We start from the raw sequence: 11,373 nt of genomic DNA on the forward strand, positions 1-11,373 counted from the left end.
ATGGATGAATGGGGCCCCGTTGGGGCCAGGCCTGGGAGAAATTCAGGAGTCTGGCTGTATCTTCCAGCCTCTGTCCCCAATCTAGGAGCCTGAGCTCAGTCCCCTGGGTCACCAGGCTGGGAAGGGGACACTGGTCCTCCTTGCCCAGACCTCACCTGCCTCCTAAACATCTGAATAACTGAAGCTTTATCAGATCTAATGAGGGCGAGGGGGGAGTCTCAGGAAGTAAGGTGGCCTCTAGGATGGCTCACAATCCTATCAGTCCCCCTCTTTCTGGGAGGTGGGGAGAAGGGATGGGAAAGCCCAGGCTTCTTCCCCAGCTCTCTCCCCTGTGCCCTGGCCAGGGACCAGGCTTGGGGTTGGACCTGTGCACCAGGGAGAGACATTGGCATTGGGGCCAACATGTGAGTAGGGGTGATAGCTGCCCAGGAACAGCCAGCAGAAACCGGTCTTGGGAGCCACTGGGTAGGGAAAGTGGGTAAAGGCCTCTATGGAAGAACCACTGGGCTGGTGGCAGCTTTTGCCTGTCTCTTTGGCTTTAGGAAAATGGCTGCCACCCCACATTGGCTTCCTTATCTCTACCTATGGAGAAGAACATCACAGCCCTCAGCAGGGTTGTGGCGAGAGACCAGCGAGACTTCTCCAGAATCAGAGCCTCTCAGTGTCTTCCAGCTCGTCCCCCTCACTCTGGGACGAGGTCCTCACCTCCCTGGGCCTTAGTGCCTCCACCACCTCCCCTGCTGACTCAAAGTCTTCTTGCAGTAGGGCTGTGAGGAGAGCCTAGGTGGGGGGTTCCCCTTATTTCCTTCCTTTAACGGGGTCCCCTTCTGGCCTGCAGACACCAAGAGTGTGACTTTGACCTGGTTCTAAGTAAGTCAGCCCCACTGAGATATAAGCATCCCAGGCGCCAGTGAGCTCTCCATTGCTGTAGTGGGTGGGGGGATCCAAGCTGAAGACAGACAACCCAGTGTCCAGGAGGCCACATGGCTGGGTCCCTTCCACCTCAACAGCGCTCTCATCTCTCATCTCTGGTTGAAGGCTTTGGTGGAGCCTCATTGTCACAGAGGGTCTCATTGTCTCACTTTCCCACATGCAGCTGAGCACCACGGCTGACCTAGCCCAGGATCCAGGGAAGGCCTCCTTGTCCAGGATGCATCTCGGACTCCCCAGCACCCAGACCTCGCTTGCCTGTGTGCCATGAGCCTTAAAGCCACACGGTGAACCTGGGTTCCATTTTGAACCATCACCTGTACCAACCAGTCAGAGTAGATATTAGCTGGTAAGTCATTTAAAACTTGGCATATCAAAAGTTAACCCAAATCTATTATGAAACAGGATATAGTTGTTTGTATAGCTGTTTAAAAGAAAAGATACGAGATTTAAGGAAATACTGTGTTGTGGTCCCTCTTTGGGGTCACATGCTTTTCCTCTTGCCCAAAAGGGTCACTGAGATGGAAAGACTTGCCATGTTTTGTCTTAAGGGATCTGTGTCTGGCTTATCCGGCTAGGACATGGGAAGAGGGGTGGCCAGAAGGATCTGAGAGGTGGCCTCTGGAAGAGGAACCTGGGGACTGGCCACCCCAGCTTGTGGCTCACCATTGGTCTCTCTTGATTGCTTGGAGCCTGCTTCTCCCCATGGTACCTTCCCAGCCCACTGTCCTCCAGCAACAGGGTCTGTTCTGCCTTCTGCTGCCTCCCCAGCCTTGTCTGCTTCTCCTGCCCATTTTCAACTGCCAGCACCCCACAACATAAAAGCAGAGTTGATGGTAGGCAACATCTTCTATCATCCTTTACCCTCTTCTGATTCCATGTCCTCATCTCTGTGTGGGAAACGACATCCTTCCCCACTCCTAGTCCATGGGGTTCTGATGAACCCTCTTCCAGAGGATCAACATGTGACCAGGCTTGAGCCAGTCAGAGCATCCCTGGCCATAGTGCCTGGCCCATGGTCCAAGTCAGGCTCCTCAGAGCCAGAAAGCTCATTCCTGGGACTTTGGAGTAAGAGATTAGGCACATTTAAGTAGATTTGTCCTTTCCCACTGGACTGGAAACCTCAAAGGACATAGGGGTTAGAACTACTGCCACCATCTTGTTGCCAAGTAGAACACAATGATGAAAGTCATACAGCTAAAGGCAGAATAAAGAGATGGAGAAAAACTGGATCCTTTTGATATTGTCTGAGCCCCTGAATGCAGCCATGCCTGAAACCAACTCTGCTTCCAGCAACATGACTCAATACCTTTCTTTATGGCTTGAGCCAGTTGAGTTTTCTGTCCCTGTAACCAAGAGTCCAGACTTGTGCTCTGAGGAGAGGACAATGGATGCTCTCATTTGCTGAGCCTTCTTAAGCCAAGGTGATGGCCACGCTGTTTGCCAAAACACACTTCTTTTCCAATCACCGCAGGGCATCACAAGGCTCCTGGCGGCTTCTGCCTGGTACTTTCTGAGGGTGGAGGGGTGTTGGGTTAACTCCTCTAGCCAACTCTGCTCCCCCAGCAGCCACAGAGATTTTTCTGAAAGGCAGTGTGCAGAGGAAGGGCAGGCACCCCCATGGCAACCTGGGAGCCTGGGGTATCCCTGAATACAGTAGGGTTGGTCTGGAAGATGAGTTCTACCTTCACTACAATTTAGTTGAGAGCTGGGCCCCATCTGGAGATGGGTGGAGGAAATAGAGATCCCAAGAGGGACCTGAGGTCACTCAGCAAATGTGCATCCCTGGAGGGACCTAAGTCTCTGACCACTGGTCAGGAGTGCATTAATCCCTCGCTCTTGCCTTGGGCCATCTGGTCAACCGTTGCCCTTTGGAGGACAGGGCCAGGGCAGCTCCCTCTACCCCTTATCACTGAGGAATTCAGGCGGACTTTGGACTTCCTCTTCTACTTATTTCTCTATTCTAAACATCCTCATTATCCCTCTGAACTCCAGACACACAAAATTGGAAAATTCCCATCCAGATTCCCAGCCAAGTCTACTGATCCCAGGGAAGAGTTTCAGGGGAGGTTGTAGCTGGAGTAGAGGTGGGCCTTTGAGGTTAGGTAAGAATTTGACAGAGGTAGAATAAAAGCATTCCGGAAAGTAGGAGCAGTGTGTGCAGAAGCACAGAGGCGTGAAAATGCCTGACTTGTTCAAGGTTACACGAAGCCTGGTGTGGCTGCAGCAAGGGACCCTGGGGCATCAGGAGAAGAGTTGGGGGATGTAGGTGGGGGCCAGGCCTCATCGGTTCCTGTCTGGACTAGTGCTGTAGCTTTCAGCCCCAACATCTGAAACCTGAGGGATCTTTATAAAACGTGTATCCCCATCCTCATTCTCCTGCATCAAATCTCTGATGGTCTCCACTGCCTAGGATTCAAAGCCCACACTTCAAAACTGGCATTCAAGGCCCTTCCTAATCCCACCACTGCCTGCACCTCTCACCTTGTCTCCTGCCATTCCACGTGGAGAGGAGAAAGCGGGGCTCTCTCCCAAACCCTCACCAATTCCTGTGTTGGGCTGAGCTTCCAGTGAGCTCAAAGTCAGCCTGAACTTACAGTTGGCTTGAGGTGAGAGTTTCAGGCCAGACTGGGCCCCAGTACCTTCTCTGTGACAGGAGTTTCTGAGTCCAGAAGGGACCCAGGCAAGTGTGAGGAAGCTGGTCGCATCCCTGGTCCTCTGGTGTCCCCTGCCATGGTGTTGGCTAGATGTGAGATGTGACTGACTGGGATTTGGCGGGAGAGTCCTGAGTATATGGCTGGGGGCTTTCTCCTCTCCATGCGGGGCTCCCTAAGATCCGGGGCAAGGGCTGGGGTTGTGGGGGAAAGGGTGAAGATACTGGGAATTGTAGCTGTTAGATGCTCAGGGCTCAGAAAGACAGGGTGGGCCTGGCTCAGGCGCCGTGGGCCACACCCAGTTCCCTCAAGGGAAGCTTGAGGCCACAGCTACTGCGCTTGAATCAGAACCTCCAGCCTCATCCAGGGCCAGAGAACTATAGCAGGAGAAGCCAAGGGAGACAGAAGCAGGGTGAGAGGGGAGCATGAGTCCCTCCGAGGAGGGGGTGGTCTCAGAGAGGGCTCTAAAATGCAGCAGGCTGGAAGAGGTGAGACAGGAGAAAGGACTTCCTGCCTGCAAACTACCAAGCACTGGGGCCTACCTTGGATGATTTGTGCTTCTGAGGTTTGTTAAAGGAGGGCTGTTTTTTTTTCCTGCTAGGGATGCTTAGAGCAAGCTGGGGAATGGGGGTAGAGCAGGGGCTCAGGAGGGTCCCATTTACCATTCCCCCATTACCATCTCACATGCCGTGATTTATTTAAGCTCCCCCCATCCGCACTGAAATCCCGGGCCAACAGAGTCATGCGGGGAAACTGAGGACCCAAAGAGAAAGCACTGTGATCACAAGCACACAGGACTGCAGCCCAGCTTCCCAGGCCCCCTTCATTTTGGCTTTTGTGTTTGAATTGGTAAGGAGATGGAGACCTTGTAGTAAAGGAGGAGGTGGCGAAGAGAAGAGAGGAGAAGGAGTAAGAGGAGAAATGAATGGGGATGGGCATAGGAAGGTAAGGTAAATCTTGGAATCCAACAGTCACAGAAAAGGGGAGAAATATGTTCCTAGCTTGGCAGAGGGCACTGAAAGAAGTTGAAATAAGAACTCATCTTATTAGGAAGGAATATGACGGAGTTTTCTGGGGTGACGGAATGTATAATAGTTTGATCTGGGTAGGTGCACACGTGTGGGACAGTTCCCTGAGCTGTCATTTCCAATTTGTACATTTCACCAATTAAAAACTAGCTCTAAAGTCCCAGGGCAGCATGTGGCATGCCATAGCCTCTTTGGAAGAAGCAGGGTCCCTTCTGAGACAGCAGAGCCTAGTTAAGTCCACAAGTTCTGGAATCACTGTCTGCCGCTTCCTGGCTGGGTGACCTTGGACATGTCACCCCACCTTCTCTGTAAAATGGGGACAGCAACAGAGCCACCTACTTCCAGGGTAGTGTTGAGGGTCCCATGTAAAGGAGGCTAGGGGACAACCAAGAAGGGTTAGCAGTTGTTGCCAAAGCCCCAGCCACGCCCCTCATGTCCCTTGCCTTGTCTTGTCTACGCCCAGACCCCATTCTAGCCCCAGCTTGATTGCCCTGCATAACCCAAGGCAGTCTGAATGTCCTACACACTGACAGGTAGCAGCTGTGCCCATCAAAGGAGAGGTCTCAAGCCTGGCTTTCTTTTTGCCCCCTAATTCACTCTGATTTCTCCTCTCTTCCCTGTATTTTCACACCCTTTCGTCAATAGTCTGAAGCCTCCCATCTCTGCAAATCCAAATTTTGCCAACCATGCCTCCTTCCAGGGAAGGCTGAGCTCCGGGCAGGCAGGAGGGTGGAGTAAGAACTGGTCTTGGGGGTAGGGGTAAGAAAAAGAGGGAGATATAGGGATGCAGGCTTGGACTTGGGGCAAGAAAAAACTTCCCACAGCTTAGAGTGGTACCAGGACAAGGGCTCTCGGCATTAGGAGAATGCAAGCAAAGGTATTCATCTTGAGGTTAAGCTTGGTCTCATCTAAAGGCCCTTCTTGCAAGGTTTACTGAGGGGCATGAAGCCTTTCAGGCTTTCTTTGCAAAGGATCACCACAGGATGCGGATGGCTGAGAAGCAGGGGCAGCAGGGACTCAGGTTTAAATCCTCTGTCCCTTGAAAATCATCCTGGGCACTGCTGGGGGAAGACGCTCAGTTTACAAATAGGATGTCTGTGCATGACGTGGGTTTTGGGCCACCTGCAGAGGGCAGGGCACCAGCACAGCAAGTCATGAGTCCCTGATACATCTGCTGATGACATCGGCCCCTCCCTATGACCGTTTGTGCAGGAAGAACCTGTTTTTAAGATAGCGAGAGGCACTTCCCGGGAGATATGCATCTTCACATCATGAACCACATGAGACAGGGTGCATATAACACTGGACTCTGTCTAGTGAAGCTCAGCTTGCTGTCCACCCACCCTGCTCAAGGCCCCCTGCCCTTCCCCTCACCCACCCTGCCAACCCGCCGGATAGTCCCATCACGACACAGGCGGGAAGGCTCCTTGCAGTAAGTCCAAACTCCCTGTTAGTGTCACCGCTCGTCTTGTGGTGCTTGGTTCAGTGCTGCTGGGGGTTATCTGAATTTTAGGTATTAAGGAATCCCTGTTCATTTTGTTAGGTGTGATGATGGTCTTATAGGTATATAGGAAAATACCCTTTGGTTTTAGAGGTGCATCTTAAAATAATTTGGTCTATGGTGTCTATAATTTATTTTAAAATACTTCAGCAAAAAGAAAAGTAAAGTGATGCAAATATTAATCCTTAAAGGTTAGTAACTGTCAAACCTAGAAGTTGAGGAGGGACGAGCCCTGGAAATACCTACCGTGCCATTTTGCCGCCATCACTCCAAGAAATGGGTATGTTCATGTTCATTATAATATTTGCTCTACTTTTAAAAAAAAAGTTTGAAAAAGTTCACACGAAAAGTTTTTTAAAAATCCATAACATGGGGTAGAGGTTAAACTGTATTTCTTTTTATTCTGAAATATATCTAAGGTATGTGAGAGAGTTTGCAGTATTGTACCTTTTCCTGGGTGCAGTGAGAACAGTTATGTTTTGGGAAGTCAGACGGGGGAGGGTGGAGCCTGAGAGGTTGAGAAGAAGGTGAAGGGAGAAAAGGATGGGGCTTTATCTAGTCCTCTGGCCCCATCCCTGCAGCCACAGCTAGAGGGGCCCCAGTGAGGGACCTGGGCCAGTGGCAGGCTCAGCCCAGGCGGAGGTGCCATGAGGCTGCCCGCCATGTAGGGGAGCCCATCGCCTACTACCCAACCCTCCCTGAGAAGGCCTGCCTGGGCCTGGAGCCTCACCCCCCACATTGTCTGGCCACCTCATGAGGATATGCCCCTTGTCCCCGGGACTCTTGCCTGCCTTGGAAACCCCTGGGCAGGTGGGGGCAAGAGAGGACTCCAGAGGGGTCCACAGAGGTCCCAAGCTGGGGATCAAGAGGCAAGAACAACCCGTCACACAGCTCACACAGCACTTTCACTCCCTGCAGATCTCACAGAGTCCCGACTAGAGGACCAGGCCTGTTTCACAGAGTCAGTCGTGAAGGGGAAGCGGGGAGACTCTGCCCAGACAGGAGTGGAGCTGGCCTCTCTTCCCATTTCTCCCCAATGTTGGGCCAAGGGTTTGCATCCTCCCTTTTGTGATGAGGAAATGAAGGCCCTTCCAGAAGGGCCTTGAAACATGTTCTCAAATTGGCCATTGCCATGGAGTAGGGTGAGAACTGGTCTCCTGGTCCCATCTCAGGCTCCTCATCATGGAAGCTCTAGAAAGATCAGGGAAGACTGAGCCTCAGGGCAGCATGGGAGTGTGGAAACCTCTGACGGAGTGTGTTCTTCCAGCACAGTCCCCGGGGGAACCCTGGGCAAGCCTAACTGATGTTGTCCTGTGACTTAAGGGGGAGGCCTGACCTTGCTGTAGGCATGTTTCCTAAATCCCACAGGGTGGCCTGCTAGGGCTCGAGTGCTGGGCAGCTGTGGACAGCTTCTGGAGAAGCTGGAAGCTGATGGCGGGGGTAGAATGCCTATGGCAAGGTGAGGCCTTCAGGAGCCGGTGGCCAGCAACCTGCCTTGCAGAGGAGACAGAGGAGCCAAGCCTCCCACAACTCCTGCCATCCCAGCCCCTGGGGGGTGCTTGGGGCTTTCTCCTCCTTCTGGGTGAGGCCCCTTGGTCCTGCCAACAGAGGCTGTTTTATGGTCTCAGGTGGAAGATTCAACCATTTGGCTGAACTCTTCAGGGCCTGCCCTGCCTCCTCCAGGGAGCATGCCCTGACTGCTCCTCTCAGCAACCCTTGCCCCAGTTCTGGGACACTGCATCCCACACCCACTTGGGCTCGTCCTCCTAGGTCACTGGCTCTGCTCTCCCTCACCAGCTGGAGAATCTTCCCAGGGCAGGGCGTGGGTTTGATCCTTCTCTATGACACCTCCCGCCTCCGCCCCTGGGCTGGGCACTGGCCTGAGCAGTTCTACTACTAGTGAGGAGCCCCTGTGTCTGCTGTCCAGGGGGCAGGGGCAGTGGAAGATCTGAAGGGTGGCCTCGGGGCAGACTTCCTCTTCTGAGACACTGAAGGTTTTCTTTCCTTTTTTTGCTTCCCTGTTCAGAGATTTCCCCTTCCCAGATTGAGGTCAGGGCACCATAAACAGGAGTGATAAGGCCTTGGGCCTTCAAACTGAACTTTGCAGCTGCCATTTTATGACTCCAATAACATCAGCATCCCTCCCCGCTACAACCCCCGGCTGGAGTCTGGCTGGAGCAGAACTGCCTGGTGTCCGTTCAATTCAAGAGCAAGCGGTGGCTGGTGGGGAGGAGGGAGAATTAGAGAGGCAAATGGTGGCCCCTCATTCCAGCCTGCCCTCACCCACTCCTGGCTGAGTCCCTTCTCCTCCCTCGGTGGGCCCAGCCCTGCCATGGGCTGTAGGGGACATGGGAGGGTGAGAGACCTTAGCCCTCGATCCCATGGGATGGTCAGAAAAGCACAGGCTGGGAGGTGAGTAGGGTTGAAAGGTGGGGTCAGAGTAGGGAGGGCTGAGTGGGATAGAATAGTCAGGGAAGGCTGCCTGGAGGAGAAGCTAGAGTTGGGAACTAAATGAATAAGATGCAGAAAGATAAGGGAAGCTAGGCATTGGAGGAGCCAGGCTTGGACTGTCTCAGGAGATGGGGAGCAGATGCTGCCTAGCATGAGAGAGGGTCCCACTGAAACCACTCTGCCCTTGAGCTAAGAAGGTGGGGGAATAGGGTTCCAGTGGTGGTCCCAAGATCCCTGGCTCATCCAGGGAGAATTTGAGTGGTCAGAGCCCAGGGGTGGGATAGCCAGAGGGTTGCTGGTGAGGCCTGGAGGCTCTGTGACACTGAGAGGCTGTAAGTGGTGTCAAAGCTGTGACCTCAGAGCCAGAACTTGGTGGGGCTGAGTGCTCAGGAGCTGGACCTCACCACAGCTATCAGTGGGCGGAGGGGAGGATCCTGCCAACTGCTCCCAGGTCTTCTCCCAGGATAGGCAATGAGCTCTCCATCCCCAGGGTGTGCAAGACATTAGCCAGATGGAAACAGAGAGTCCTGTCCTGGTGGAGGTGATAGTAGGGGAGGTAATCATGGGATAGAAAAGACTAGGTGACTAATATATTCCACTCACCCACCCACCAACCTGGAGCTGGTGCCAGACCTGGAACCCCCAGGTTTTAGGCCCTGCCCAAGCAGCAACCCCAGATTCCTCAAGTCCTGGGATAGTGGTAGAGAGAAATCAACCTCAGTCCACGTCTGATGGGTGGGGGACAGGGGTGGCTCTAATATCTTTGGGCCTCACTTTTCATAACATGGGCTTGGGTAGTCTTCAGGTCTTCCCGGATCTTACAGGGAGATGACCTATGCATCTCCTGTCTCAACCAGAATCTGCCCTGCAGCCCAGGTGAGCCATCCCCAGACACACACTTGGGCATACCCACACGTGGGGCACAGTGGCACACATGCATCAGGGGCACACACACACCCATGTGGGGATGAAGCAGAAATGAGAGGAAGAGGCCACTGCTTCTTGGTTGTTTTTTCCCTGCTCAGCTTTCCCCATGCACGTGTCTGGCCCTTCCTCATAAACACCACCCCAAACCCTCACTGCCCACCACCTTTCACCTTGGCTTCATACCTTTCAGCTCTTCTCAGTGGGAGGGCACAGGATGGGTCCGCCTGCCAGCCACCTGATCCCAAAACCCCCTTCCCAGGTCCCAGGGTCCTCAGCTCTGGGTCTGCTGCTCAGACGTCACCCTTACAAGTAGCTTAACGCCCCACAGACACCTCCAGATGGGCACAGCACACAATGATCCTCACAGCCTCCCTCCCACCATCTACCAGACCTTCCATTTTAATGCCGGAGCATCCACTGACCTCCCCACCCTACAGCCACTACACAGAAGGCAAGTTTGAAGCCCGCTCTTTCCCACTGCTCCTCCACGGGTGTCCCAGGGCCCTGCGCTGAGCGGTGGGCTGCGCGGGAAGGGACTAGGCGTGATGGAGACCCCACCCCTCCCTCAGATCTAGATCCAGTCTGAGGCGCAGGGGAGGTGAGACCCGGTGTTCTGCACCTCTTATCTCCGCCACACAGACGTGCGCACAGGGCCCGGTTCCCGCCACTCTCGCTCCACCCCCAGCTGCCGGGACTCCAGGCGGCCCACCAGACACTCACCGCGGGGCCAAGGGCGCAGGCGAGGGCGCCGGCTAGCACGCAGAACCAGCGGGGCGGCGGCAGGCTCGGCGGGCACATGGTGCCCCCACAAGACCGCGGCAGGCGGCTTTGCGCCGGTAATGCGCGGGCGGGCTGGCCGGCGGCGCACCGCGCGGCGGATGGCAGGGAGCCTGGCGCAGTGGTGCTGCCGAGTTGGCCCCAGCGCTAAGAGGCGCAGCTCGGGGCCGGGGCGGGCCCCGGGGGCTCGTCTGACGGGCGGCGTGTCCGGCCAATGGCTCGGCAGAGGCGGGGCCACCCCGCAGGTGTGGGGCGGGGCTGGGGGCACCCCGACGAGTAGGGAGTCCCTGCGCTACCTCCTCCAGTCCCAGTCAGTCCTCAGTCACTAGGTACTGACAGGACTTCATCTCCTCCGACCACATCTCTGGGATTCTCGAGACCCCAACAGGCCTCATCCTTCCCTGCTTGGCTCACGACGTTTCCAAGAGCCTGGCTGAGATTTCCAACCCCCGCACGGCCCCTCAGCCCCACCTCAGGGCGCTCATCACGTCCACCTTCAGAGCCGCCTCCTCCGGGAGGCCTCCCCACCAACCTCCCCATTTTGCACTTCTGCTCCTCGGAGGGCTGATGCCGGCAGGCCCGACTACGAGACAGTACATGCCACTTCACATCGCCCAGGCTGAGGGCTGCTGCCTGCGTAGGGCTCTGGGCTGCAAGTAACCCAGAGTAGGTGGGGCGCATTGTTTGATCCATTTTCAATCGCCCCAGCTAATCCCTCGCTCCGGAGAGGCCAGGCGAGGAGGAGCCAGAGCGCGAGTGAGGCCCAACTGCGGGTTCTTTGGCGCCTCCCCTGAGGCCTGGCGACCAGGCAAGGCTCCCGGACCCTTCACGACTGGGGCGCAGGGGGCGGGGTGGCGTCGTGCTTCAAGGAGGCTAGCGCGTCCGCGCCCTCGCGCGTCTAGGCTGGAGCGCCTCGGGAGGGAGGGAGGGCTGAAGTTCCAGCGCCCCCACGCGGAGAGGGAAGGTCTGTTCCAAGCGCGCGGGCCCAGACCCGCGTATCCAACCTAAAACCTACCAGAGCCCTCCTCCTCCCGCCTTCCCTATTTTACAGCCTGGGAAACTGAGGTACAGAGAAAGGCCCGGATCCGGGACATCTGCCTCGGAG

The sequence above is a fragment of the Camelus dromedarius genome, chromosome 17 (assembly GCF_036321535.1).
Source record: "Camelus dromedarius isolate mCamDro1 chromosome 17, mCamDro1.pat, whole genome shotgun sequence".
Lineage (NCBI taxonomy): Eukaryota > Metazoa > Chordata > Mammalia > Artiodactyla > Camelidae > Camelus > Camelus dromedarius.